The 12,449-nt window shown below is 38.9% G+C and overlaps 1 protein-coding gene across 28 annotated transcripts in view; it reads left to right on the top strand.

Annotated features, from left to right (window-relative positions):
• The window catches only part of KIF16B (kinesin family member 16B), a 550,717-nt gene that overhangs the window by 5,936 nt on the left and 532,332 nt on the right, over nt 1-12,449 (top strand). The window lies entirely within an intron of this gene.

The following is a 12,449-nucleotide window of genomic DNA, read 5'->3' as shown; positions in this document are numbered from 1 at the left end:
AGACACTATCACACTGGTAGTAAATAAATACTACTTTCACTAGTAGGCCTAGCCAGAAAGTAGAGAAAGGGAGATAGAATAAACGAAATAGGAGAATATGAAGGGAGAAAGGTGAGAGAAAAGTAGAGAAGAGCAGAAGACTGCCCCCAGTAGCCTTAAGTACCATTAAGAATTGGAGGTGTCTCTACTGATCTTATCCTTGGAGATAAGACTCTGGGCATCCTGTATAGTTTAGATGGAATTGTAAAGTCATGATGGCAGTCAGAATAAAATAGTACCTTTTAGTATATTTAGGAGATATTTTACAGTTTGCAGTGTATCCTGTATGTTTGGGGGAGTTAGCAATTGTAAGGAAGATTGTTTAATTATGTACAATATTAGCTGATCTCTTTTTGGCATTAAACTTGTACTATTTGCTTTTAAACATGAGATCTAGTCCATAGATGGTAAATTAGTATCGTTATGTAGAACATCAGAGTCTTGTGTTAGCTTAGTAAACCCTGTGGGCTGGATGAAGTGGCTTGGCTTTTAAAAAAACATCTTTATTTTATGATTGTTTTTCCATATTATTTCATTAGAATTTGCTATTTTGATGTAACTCACAACTAATTTTGCATCCAGGTGAAGAGAGTCATGAACATTAGTATTTGTGTGTGAGTGTGTGTGTGTGTGTGTGTGTGTGTGTGTGTGTGTGTGTGTGTGTGTGTGTGTGTGAGAGAGAGAGAGAGAGAGAGAGAGAGAGAGAGAGAGAGAGAGAGAAGGAGGCAGAGAGGCAGAGGAGTGAATAGCTAATAGTCAGTGTTGCTGAAAAAAAAAACAACACTACATAGTAATTAGATTTAAGAGTCAAATACCTGGATTTGAATCCCTGTTTCAATATTGATGTGCTTTGTTACCATGGTTGAATTCTCTGACTTCTCTGAGACTTGCTTTTTTCATCTGTATAACTGGGAATATAATACAAGTCCATAAGAGACAACATCAGCTGGCTAAGAACTACATAAGGGTAAGCTGTAACATAGCACAGACAAAATAATGGCCTATGGAGTTAGAGCTAACTAGCACTTGTCTACCTACCTCAACAGGGTTGTGAGAAAAGTTCTTTAAAAACTCTTTAGAAATGTGAGTTACTAATTTATGTCTCCAACAACCATTAAGTGCTTGAATATTCACAAGACTCAGGGGATACAAATATGAAAAATAATAGTCCCTGATCTCAAGGGGTTTTCAGCCAAATGAGGGAAGTATGCAAGATGGTAAAATATGGTAAGGGTATAAGAAAAGTCCATAGAAAGTCCTGTGATAAATTTGGAGATCAGTTGCAGTTGGAGGCACAGAGAAAGGCTTGAGGGAGAAGAAACCTTGAAGAGGAGTTAATGAACAAATGAATGTGTGGAAATAGTGGGAATGCATCATAGTAGGAGAGGATGAACTATATTACAAAACAACTATTAGTTGAATTTGACTGAAATACACAGTACTTGGAAGGGTAGTGGAATGAAATAAGACTGGAAAGGAAGAGAGGAGTCAGGAATGCCATACTAAGTGTTTTGTAATTATTCTGTTGGAAATGGTGAGCCACTGAAGATTTTTCAGCAAGGGAGTCCAACCTGTGTTAAAAGGATAATTTTTGTCAGCATGAGGCTATTGAGATAGAAATTGAAGGAACTAGACTCAAGGAGACCCTGAGAGAGGTTATTAGCATAGTTCAGGTCATAGGCAATGAAGACCTGAACTTCTAGCTGTGAGTATCGAGACAGATGTAAAATACATTTTCCTGACCATGTGAAAATGGATTTAGAACTGAAAGAAACTTTTGAAACCATATAGTTTAACTCCTCTTATCCTAAGGAGGCAGTTATACTTGCCCAAGGTCATACAAAGTAGTAAATGACAGAGCAGGATTTGAATGTAGAGTCTCTCACTTCAAACTGCATCACATATCTATTTATAGATCCATTATCTGCATATATTTGAACAGAACAAGTAGGATTTTATACAAATAAGGATTGCTTCCATTTTGTTGCATAGCAATTGGTGTTCTTTCAATTCTTTATTGATGATGATCCATATACAGCCAAACATTGGGAATTGATTGTTTCTTCTTGGAAATTAAGTATTTGTAATATCCTTTGATATTGAAATTAGATATTTATCTTGATTCTCTGCTCTTCTAGATGCTGGATTTAAGGGGTAGAGGGAAGAGCAATGATAGTAATGCATAACTGAGGGAAGCACAGCTTACATTCTTTGATTCTTTTTTTAAAAATAAATTTTTATTAAAGTGCTTCTTCATTGCCACATTTCTCACTGTATTCTTCCCCCTACCCACATGCCTTCTTTGTGTACCAAAGAAGTACCACATGGTTGTAATGACTGCAGCTTTATAATATAGTTTGAAATCTAGAAACTTTGCTTCATTCCTACTTTTTTTCATGTTTCCCTTGATATTCTAGATTTTTTGTTTACCCAAATGAATTTATTATTTTATCAAATTCTGTAAAGCATCTCTTTGATAAGTTTCATTGGTTAGCATTAGAACTATATTAACTCTGGTAGTTCTGTCATTTTTATTATGTTGGCACTGCCCAACTGTTATTAAAGTTGTTCTTTATTTCTTTGAAGAACACTTTGTAATTGAATATACACAGATATTTTATGTGTTTTGGTGACTGATCCTCCAAATATTCATTTTGTAGTTATTTTGAATGAGATTTTCCTTTCTCTTATTGCCTCTTTGATGCTATTACATAGAAATAATGTTGATATTTGTGTATTTCTTTTATAGTTTGCAACTTTGCTGAAGTATAAATTGTCTCACTTAGTATCTTTGCTGACTCCCAAGAATTTTCTGAATAAATCAACATTTGATCAGCAAATAGGGATAGTTCTGCCTCTGTCTATGTCTTTCATTTCTTTTTCTTATTGCTATTGTTAGCATTTCTAAAACATCAAAAAATAGTGAGAAGAGTAGGCAACTTTCTTTGATCCTGTATTTATTGGGAGCCTGCTCTAATATATTTTCTTTTCCATATGATGCTTACTTGTGGTTTCTAGATGCTTTTTATGGTATCAAAAAAATGTTCCTCCATGCCTATACTTCGTAGAGTTACCTTTTAAAATTCTTATGGTAAATCCATAGGGTATATTTACTTTTTAAAATCAGAGAATTAGATATTTCATTCTGTTGAACTTTATTATCTCACCATCAGTATCTGGATTTGAACCTCTATCTTCCTGGCTCTAAGGTCAGCTCTTTATTGCTGTACCCACATCACCTCTCATTTTGTCACACAGACAACTGAGTGTTAAAATAGAGAACATTATCATTCTGCGATAGGTTAGAGAATCTTACATATCCTGAAGCTTCCACAGGGTGGTTTCAGGCTATCGTAGATAGAGCCCTACATTCAGAATAGGAAGACCTGTGTTTTAAGCCTGATATTTACTAGACTTGTAGCTTTGGGTAAATGTTTGCTTGGCCCTTAAGATCATAGATGTAGAGTTTAAAGGGTTCTTAGATCTATCTAATCTAACGCCCTTATTTTATAGATGAAGAAACTGCGTCCAAGACAGGGTAAGTGACTTCTTAAGGCTACAAAGGCAGTAAGTAACAGAGGCAGGATTTGAACATAGGTCCTCAGTCTCCAAAGACAGTTGCTCTTTGGATATGACTGTTTGATCTCCTAGATCTTTCTGAACTGTAACTCATATGTTTCTGAATAATAGCATGTTAAGATTACCTGCTTGCTAAGTGTGATATTGCAGTTTAGCTATTAGTACAATTTCCAGAAAAATGGAGGTGAGCAAATTTCAAAGAGCTGGATTTGAGAGTAAAATTACCCAAAAAGATTTCCATGGTGCAGGTGGGAATGTGGAGGGGTTGGCCAATATCCCCAATGATAAGGAGGGTACAGTGCTTTTGGTGGATTGAAACAGCCAGTATTGCAGTCTTGTTCCTCTTCACCAAAGTTGAACGTGCTGGAGATTATCTTCATGGGACAGTATTTCTGATTTTATAATAATGTCAGCTGGAAAAAAAGTCATTTTGTAGAAAAGATGCTTGTAGTAACTCTGATCAATTGGATCAGCTGGAGCCTCTAAAGTGACTGATGTTTATAGTCTAAGAAAGAAGTGACAAGGGAATCTTGCAACAGTATTGTTAACAAAGTGATAAAATAGTATTTGGTTTTTTGAGGGAAGCTGGAGTTAATTTGTGGTTAAGTGAGAGCAGTATGTCTTTTCCATTGTTACTTGGTGCCTCCCTGTCCCCATTTGGGATTTTGGTTGATAATTAAAATTTAGCGAAAGAATTTTAAGCTTATACAGGATTAGGTACCAAACCTGGTATTGAATTTACTTACTGGATAAGGTTGTAAATTTTTTTTAGAGTCAGAGGTCATATAAAAACTTGTGGCTTTAGGCAGCCTGCCATTGAACAAGACTAGTGCCAAGTCTTGTGCAAGATTTCTTTCTTCAGGCACAGTGGTGTCATTTGTGTCTTATGTGCTTACAACTGCTGGATTCTCATTTGTTTAAGAAGGATCTGTGTGTGTGTTCGTCCTTTGTTGCCAAAAAAGACCATGCCATCAGAGAAACAATGACATGACTTGCACTTGACTTTGTTTTGAGTGAGGGAGGGCTATGCAGGTCACCAGCCTCCCTTCTCCAGAGCCATCTGAATCCAGTGACCAGATGTTCATCAGGATGACTGGACATGACCCAGGATGAGGCAATTGGGGTTAAGTGACTTGCCCAAGGTCACACAGCTAGTGAGTGTCAAGTGTCTGAGGTGAGACTGAACTCAGATCCTCCTGACTCCTGCACTGGTGCTCTATCCATTGCACCACGTAGCTGCCCCAGAAGGAACTGTAAATAGAGAAAGGAAGCAGAGCAGAGGTCTAGAGCTATCAAAGTGGCCTTGAGTGCTCGTCCTGGGAGTACTGTATGCAGCTGTGGCCTGTGACTCACTTTACCCCTGAGAAAAGTAAAGCTAAAAAGATGGAGACCAGCTCACAAATTGAAGGAGCTTCATAAAACACTTTAAAGAAGCCCAAACAAACAAGCCTGTTTTTATCCAGTTTTTCTTCTGCCTTTGAGGATGCTATTTTAAAGCAGAGCACATTTGTATCTTGGGTGTATTGTGACCATGGTAGGCTGATCTTTACTCCTATTGAAGGGAAATAGTGAGAGAGGCATCTGCTAGGTGCTCTGCTGTGACTTTTTTTTCCTTGTTCTTTAGCATTTCAAAGACTATTCTCTAAGAAAACTCCAAAAAGGTTTACATTTTTTAAAAATCCCTCAAAATCTTCATAAATGTTTTGTTTCATTTCTTGTCCCTTAATCTGTTTTTTGATGCTTTGTTTTTGAATTTTTGTTTTAGTCATCTTTAGTCTTCCTCTGGTAGCCAGTTTATTTTTCTGTCCTTATTCTGGATTGCGCTTTCTCTTAAGCCAGTATAACTATTTTAGGGGCCTTTAAAGGACCTTCCTAACCCTAACTGTCACTCCCATTTTCCACTGTTGCAGATTTGTTACTTTAGTCTAAATTATTGTATCTGTTTGTAATTCCTAGTTTAAATGTAGATATCTCTGGGAGGGTAGAGAATTACAGTCATTCATTATACCTAAATGAATTTGTTTTCTAGTTTCTCCCTCCTCTTCCTGAGACTTTGTCCTGCAGGAATTTCTTCTCTCAGTTTATCTCCCCTGCTTTCCAGTCCCACCCTAATTGGCGACTGTTTCTCTTGGTTTGCTTTCTCAGGAAAGCCCCATACATTTTTCAAGTCACTTCTCTATGCTCCTGATCTCTCCTCCACCCAAGCTCCCTATTTCTTCTCACCCCTAAGCCCCAGTTTCCTTTCCATTCAACTCTGGAATCATAGGTCAGGAAAAGAAGGTGAGGTTAGTGACCTTGCACAGTCTTCCCTCACTCAAGTCAAAGTCTACTGCAAGTAATATCATGGTCCTCTTCAAGAACCAAGGACAAACACCATGATTAAATCAGCTGTGTCATTGTTCTCCATTGGGGTTTGTTGGTCTGCTCTGCTGAGGCCATTCACCACCTCAGTAATTTCCTTGAAAAGGCCCCCTGCACCATAGGTACCTCCAGCTTCTGACTCAATCATTCCACTGAAACAGCTCTCTGCAGAGTGACCAGTGATCTTTTAAACTGCTAAATGCAATGACATTTTCTCAGTCCTCATTCTGCTCACCTTCTCCTTTAGCCTTTGACATTGTTGATTACCATATCCTCCTTGATACTCTCTTTTCTCTTGGTTTTGGGGCAGCACTCTCTCCTAGTTCTCCTGGCTGCTCCTCAGTTTCCTTTGCTGGATCCTCAGGAAACTGAGTGGCAAAGTGGATGGTGGAAGGAAAACATGAGCTCAAATTCAGTCTCAACTACTTTTCTAGGCTGTGACCCTCCCCCCCAAAAACAAACTAAAACTCCCAAACACCCCTCCTCCAACAAAAAATCCCACAAACTACTTCAACTTTTCTGTCATGATAAATGCTTATATTTGCATTTCTTATGGTAAATATTGATTGGACTGGTTTTCAATTTTCTTTTCCCACTGGTTTTAAAACATTAGGAGGATGTGTGTGTGTGTGTGTGTGTGTGTGTGTGTGTGTGTGTGTGTGATTTCTCCTGTTATTTTGTCCTAGTCTTCAGAAATAGCTTTCACTAGTGCTTCATAGACCAGATCTTTTCTAAAACATCCTCCTTGACCTTTCTTTCATGTGTATTTACTGGCAACCTATTTATTTTCTCTTTCTAGCCTTTCTTTGATTATTTTTATGCTTCTGATTGTTCATATAATTTTTGGTCTGTTAGTGTCATCCTAGACAATATGCAAATATAAATGCAATATATCTATGTATACGTATATATGAAATATAAAAGAATGCGTTTGTGCTTTATTGTCATACCTTATAATACTGTTGAAAAGACAAGTTTTATAAGCAATTAGAAAATAAAGTAGTATGCACCTAAATGATTAATTGTATAGTACAAAGAGAAAGGACAAATTATTGACTGGAATTGAGAAATTCCACGGAACAAGTAAGGCATGAAGCATGCTTTGAAGAATAGGTAGGATTCTGTACCCAGGGAAGTATTTTTTGATGGTTACTTGGAGTCAGGAAGACTTGAGTTCAAATCTACACCCAGTCATTTACTAGCTGAGTGACCTTTGGGCAAGTCATTTAATCCCCTTGTGTCTTAATTCTTTAGCAATTTGATTTCATTGGATTTAGTTTTCTCATTCATAAAAGGAAGGGGTTGGATTAGAAGGTTTCCAAAATCCTTCCCAGGTGGCACTCCCCCCCCCTCCCCCACTCTGTCCTCTACTTCTACTCCCCCTCACCCTTATGTGATAGCAGAGTACCACAGAATGAGAGGGTATGGATGTACCATAAACAGTTAATGGACCCATACAAGTGTTGAAATGTTTTTCAGTCTATACCTGACAAACTACAGCAACTACTTGTGGTCACTGACCAGGAGCTGACTTTAGAGTCTCAAAGTCCCAGAGGAAATCATAAAACCACAAAACTGGTTGGGTCCTTAATAAATTTATGCTGTCAAGTCTTAACTGGACTCCATTCTGCCATTCCCCCTAAATGACTTTCTGTCCCACTCACCACAGCAACTATTTCAAATTTTTTCTTCTCTCTTCAAGTTCCCCAATGATACTAGGGGTATCCCTTCCCTACCCTCTCTGCCTTATATTTCACAGAAAAAACTGAAGCCATTTACCATGAGTTCTCTTTCTTCCTCCTCCCTCATTTCACATCCCTCTGGACTGGCCTTGGAAATAGAAGGGTCACCTCATCATCCAGTCTTTGATGGCTACATGTGTCTTAATAACATCCCTTCTTATCTTCTCCAGCGGATTGTCCCTCCCCTGCATTATCATCCCCTCTTTCCTCATTTGTCATCTCATCAGCTGTTTCCTAGAGCTTCAAGTCTCCTCCACCCTCTAAAATTCACAATGACAACCCACACTTGATTCTGTTATGTTCTAGCCATCCTTTTGTGTCACTCTTGTGTTTCTGACTCTATGGACTTTACCACAGTGACTCAGTGTTCTTTACACCTTGGAACCCTTCTCACTTTGGAATATCCTTTTGCCATGCTAACCCCCTTCTCCAGCTGACATGCTCTTTTTGTCTGGTCATGCTCATTGCCCTTTGACTCTATGAACTTTGCCATAATCTCAGACCCTTTCTCTTCTCCTGTACCCCTTCATAGTTTCTTTTATTTGTAAGCTTCTTTAGAGCAGGGACTTTTGCTTATATTTGTATCTATCCTCAGCATTTAGCACAGTGCTAAGCACTAAGTAAGCACTTAAAAGCTTGTTACCTGTTTCCTGTTTGCCTTTTCTGTTAATAATCTAAACTCCTTGAAAAAGCTATCTAATCGGTACTTCCATCTCTTCTCTTTTTGCTGTCTCTGCAGTTTGACTTCAGACCTCATCATTCCACTAAAGCTGCTCTTTCTGAAGTTACCAAGTGATCATGTAGTCTTCTTCTGTCTTCATCCTTCTTGATCCCCCTGTGGCATTTGACATTGTTGAACACTTCCTAGGTACTTTCTCCTCTCTAGGTTTTCATGGCTTTGCTCTTTCTTGATTCTCTTCCTGCCTTTTGCTGGATCTTCTGCCATATCACACCCAGAAGCTGTGGCTATCTCTCCAGACTCTTCTCCTTGACCCTCTTCTCTTTATATCACTGGTAATTTCCATGCTGATGATCCTCAGATCTATTATCAGCCTAATTCTCTCTGTTGAATTCTAGTCCTGCATCATCAAATATCTGTTGGACATTTTGAACTGGATGGACCATAGGCTTCTCAAACTAAACATGTCCAAAACAAACTCATTATTTTTCCCCTCAAACCCTCCCCTTTCCTGGGCCTATCCATTATTGTCTGTAGCACCACCAAACTTTCAGTTACTCAGGTTTGAAATTTTGTTGTCATCTCTGACTCCTCTCTTCTGCTCATTTGTCAACTCTTATAACTTCTACTATCACACCTCTTCTTTATGTGTCCTTTCCACTCACACAGCCACCCCAGTTCAAGCACTCATCTCGCCTCTAGCCAGGATTGTTATAATAGCCTTCTATTTGGTCTCTCTTTCTGAAGTGTCTGCCCTCTTCAATCTATCCTCCGCACAGCTGTTTGGCATTTAAATCTCTTCAGAACCTGGTCCCTTCCTTCCTTTCCTATATGTTTACATTGTGTTCCCCTCTACAAAGTCCAAGATCCCTCCATATTGACCTATTTGCTGTACCTCGAACCTAACACTCATCTCCAGTGCCTTTGCACTGGTTATACCAGTCCATATCTGAAATACTATCCCTTTCCCTTCTTCTCTTGACTTTTTCCTTCCTTTGAGACTCAACTCAAGCATCCTTCTTCTAGAAGGTCTTCCATATCCCTCCAGCTACTCGTGCTAATGGTTTTTCTAAGGTTATTTCCTTTCTTCTCTGTCTTATATGTTCTGATTTACATGTTGTCTACCCTGTAGAAATGAAACCACCTTTGAGGTAAGGGGTTGTTTTTACTTTTTATGTATGTTGCTGGTGCTTAGCAAGGTGCTTCATTCATAGCAAGCATTTAATAAATGTTTGATTGAGATAAAGAAACACTTGCCATGCTCTTAGTTTCTATGTTGTCCACTACTAGTAGTAGTCTTTAATTGTACTTAAGGCATACAACTCCTGCTTGAACCTCAGTCATTATTCCTAAATGGGGGTAGTTGGGTCCAGCTTATGAGAACAGCCACAGACTGGCAAGGCCCTTTGAGGAGAAGAGGAATAAATTTTTCTGACTACATTCTTCTGAGGGTTAATATTCCATCTGAGCCCCCTTATACATGGAGGAGGGCAGACACCTTATGACCTGGAGACCATTGCTGCTGTGCTGCTGCTAGGTTTTAATCAGCATCCTCTGTACCTCCTTTCTCATTTCAAATAGGAATGTTCCATGTTAGCACAATGTATGGAATGAGTGTAGTATCAGACAGGAACATTAGCACTTCTGCCCTTCCTCAAGTGACCTGGCCAAATGTGACATTGCTGTGGGCGGAAGTGCCAGGATGGTTACCTTTGAAACACACCCATCTGCTTTTCTTTAAGTTTCATTCATCAATTGACTTGCCTCCTCTGTTGTCAGCACAGGATACTTGGCATAGCCTTATCAGTAATACAAAATTGTGAGCAGAAACTGGGCAGATAAATAGTCTCTGGTTGCCCAGATCTTGTGCTGCCCTTTTATGGCCTCTGCGTCTTTGCTCACATGACTGTGATACACTTCCTCTATCTCTGCTTGTTCAAAGCCTGTTTGTTATTAAGTTTGGATCCAGTTTCATCTCTTAGAAGCTTTCCCAGAACTGAACTTGAGTTAATCTTTCCTTTGTAGGCTGTCTCAGCACTTTATAATTCTTCTGTATACTTTATCATACTATATTTTATATTAAACACATGAATATAAACTCTTGTATGTGGAGGTAACCGTTGATTCTTAAAAATAATGTGAATGCTGTGCAATCTCTGGCCAGTTCTAGTAGATTGGAAAGGCTTTAAGTATGGATGAACCTTTATCTAGCCTTGCTTGGGTCAGAGAAGCTCAATACCAGGTTAGCCTTAAGGTAATGTCATTTTATTTTTTAAATCTTCAGGTAGGGAGTACTAAGAACTATAGGAGATAAGGAAAGGATTGTGTAGGATTTGGCCCTTGAGATTAGATTGAAAGAGAGCCAAATATGCTAACCAGCAAATCAACAAGCATTTATAAAATATTTATGATTGGCATTAGTAGACAGGTGTAGACAGGTGTGTTAGGTGCTAGAGACACAAAGGAAAAGCAAACACAGTCTCTGCCCTCAAGATGCTTACTTTCTAATGTAGAGAGATAGTCTAATGCAGCGGAGGAAACATGTTCATACAAGAAAGATACATGCACAGTAGATGGAAAGTTTGGAGGGGAAGGCACTAACAGCTCATAGGACTGAGAAAGACCTCCTTCAGAAGGTCGGATTTGAATTTAATCTTGAAGGAATCTGGGATTTCTGAGAGTTGGAGGTAAAGGCATGGAGGACAGCCAGTGCTAAGGCTTGGAAATGGGACTGGCAAAAAAGGCCAGTATGACTGGATCAGAGAGTATGTATGGGAGGTGATTAATAGTGAGAACATGGTAGATTTGAGAGCTGCAGGTAGAAGCAATGAGACTTGGCAATTCACTGCATATAGTCAGAGGTGTACCTGAAAATGTTTAATAACTGGGCTTTCCAGACGAAAAAAATGTATACATGTACTTTTTGGTTTAATCTTTATTATTAACACTTTCTTAAGTCTAAAATTAATACAATCAAAAATTCAATAAATTAACCACTATTTGTTGCACCTATTTCTGATGTGTAACAAGCCAGTGAGAGATGGCTGCAGCATACCAGTGAATTTGAGTATAATACCAAGGTTGTGAACCTGGTAAACTGAAAGAATGCTATTGCCCATAAGCAAAACAGCATGTTAGGAAGAGGGTTGGATTTTTAAGGAAAGAAGAGTTCCATTTTGGATCTGGTGAGTTTGAGTTGCCTATGGGTCAACTAATTAGAATGTCCAATAGGTAGACATTGGTGAGACTGGGTCTCTGGAGGACTAGGACTAGATATCTACATCTGGGAGTCATCAGCAATAGAGATGGGAAATGAGACCATGAGACCTTAAGAGAAAATAGAGTATGACCTTAGACAGAGTCTTAAGAGATAACTCACATGGATTCAGTAAAAGAAACTAAGGAAGAAGGAGAGATAAGGAGAAAGGGGGAGAGGGGGGAGGAGAGAGAAGAGAAGAGAGAAAAAGAGAGAAAACTCAAGAAGTAGTAAGTATCTAGGAGGAGGTGGTCAACAATGTCATATGTTGCAGAGAGGTTCATAAGAATGAGTACTGAGAAAAGGTCATCAGATTTTGCTGTTGAGAAATCACTGATAACCTGGGAGAGAATAATTTCAGTTGAGGGAAAAGTTCAGAAGCCTGGTTGCAAGAGGTTGGAAAATGAGGCAGAGGAGAGGAAGCAGAAACAATGAGTCTGTACTTCTTTTTCTGGAAGTTTGGCTATGAAGTGGAGAAATGATATGGGGTACTACTAGATGAATGGAGGGTCAAGTGAATGATTTTCTTTAGTGGATGGGGAAGACCTAGGAATGTTTGTGGGGAAGAGGGAAGGAGGCAGTAGATAGGGAGAGATTGAAGATAAGGGGATAAAAAGTGAGGGAGGATGAAGAGAGAGGAGACAGGAGGGCTTGAGAGTAAGGCCACTAATAGAGGGGTTGGCTTTGGAGAGTAGAAGGGACTTTTTTATTGGAGATTGGAGCAAAGGAAAAAAAAATATTAGATAATGTAAAAAGGTTTTGAGCTGTAGAGTAGGGAGAAGAAAGAGATCTG

This window comes from Notamacropus eugenii, chromosome 1 (genome assembly GCF_028372415.1).
Source record: "Notamacropus eugenii isolate mMacEug1 chromosome 1, mMacEug1.pri_v2, whole genome shotgun sequence".
Taxonomy (NCBI): Eukaryota; Metazoa; Chordata; class Mammalia; order Diprotodontia; family Macropodidae; genus Notamacropus; species Notamacropus eugenii.
Note: the sequence above shows the minus strand (reverse complement) of the source record. Positions and strands in the feature narration are given on the sequence as shown.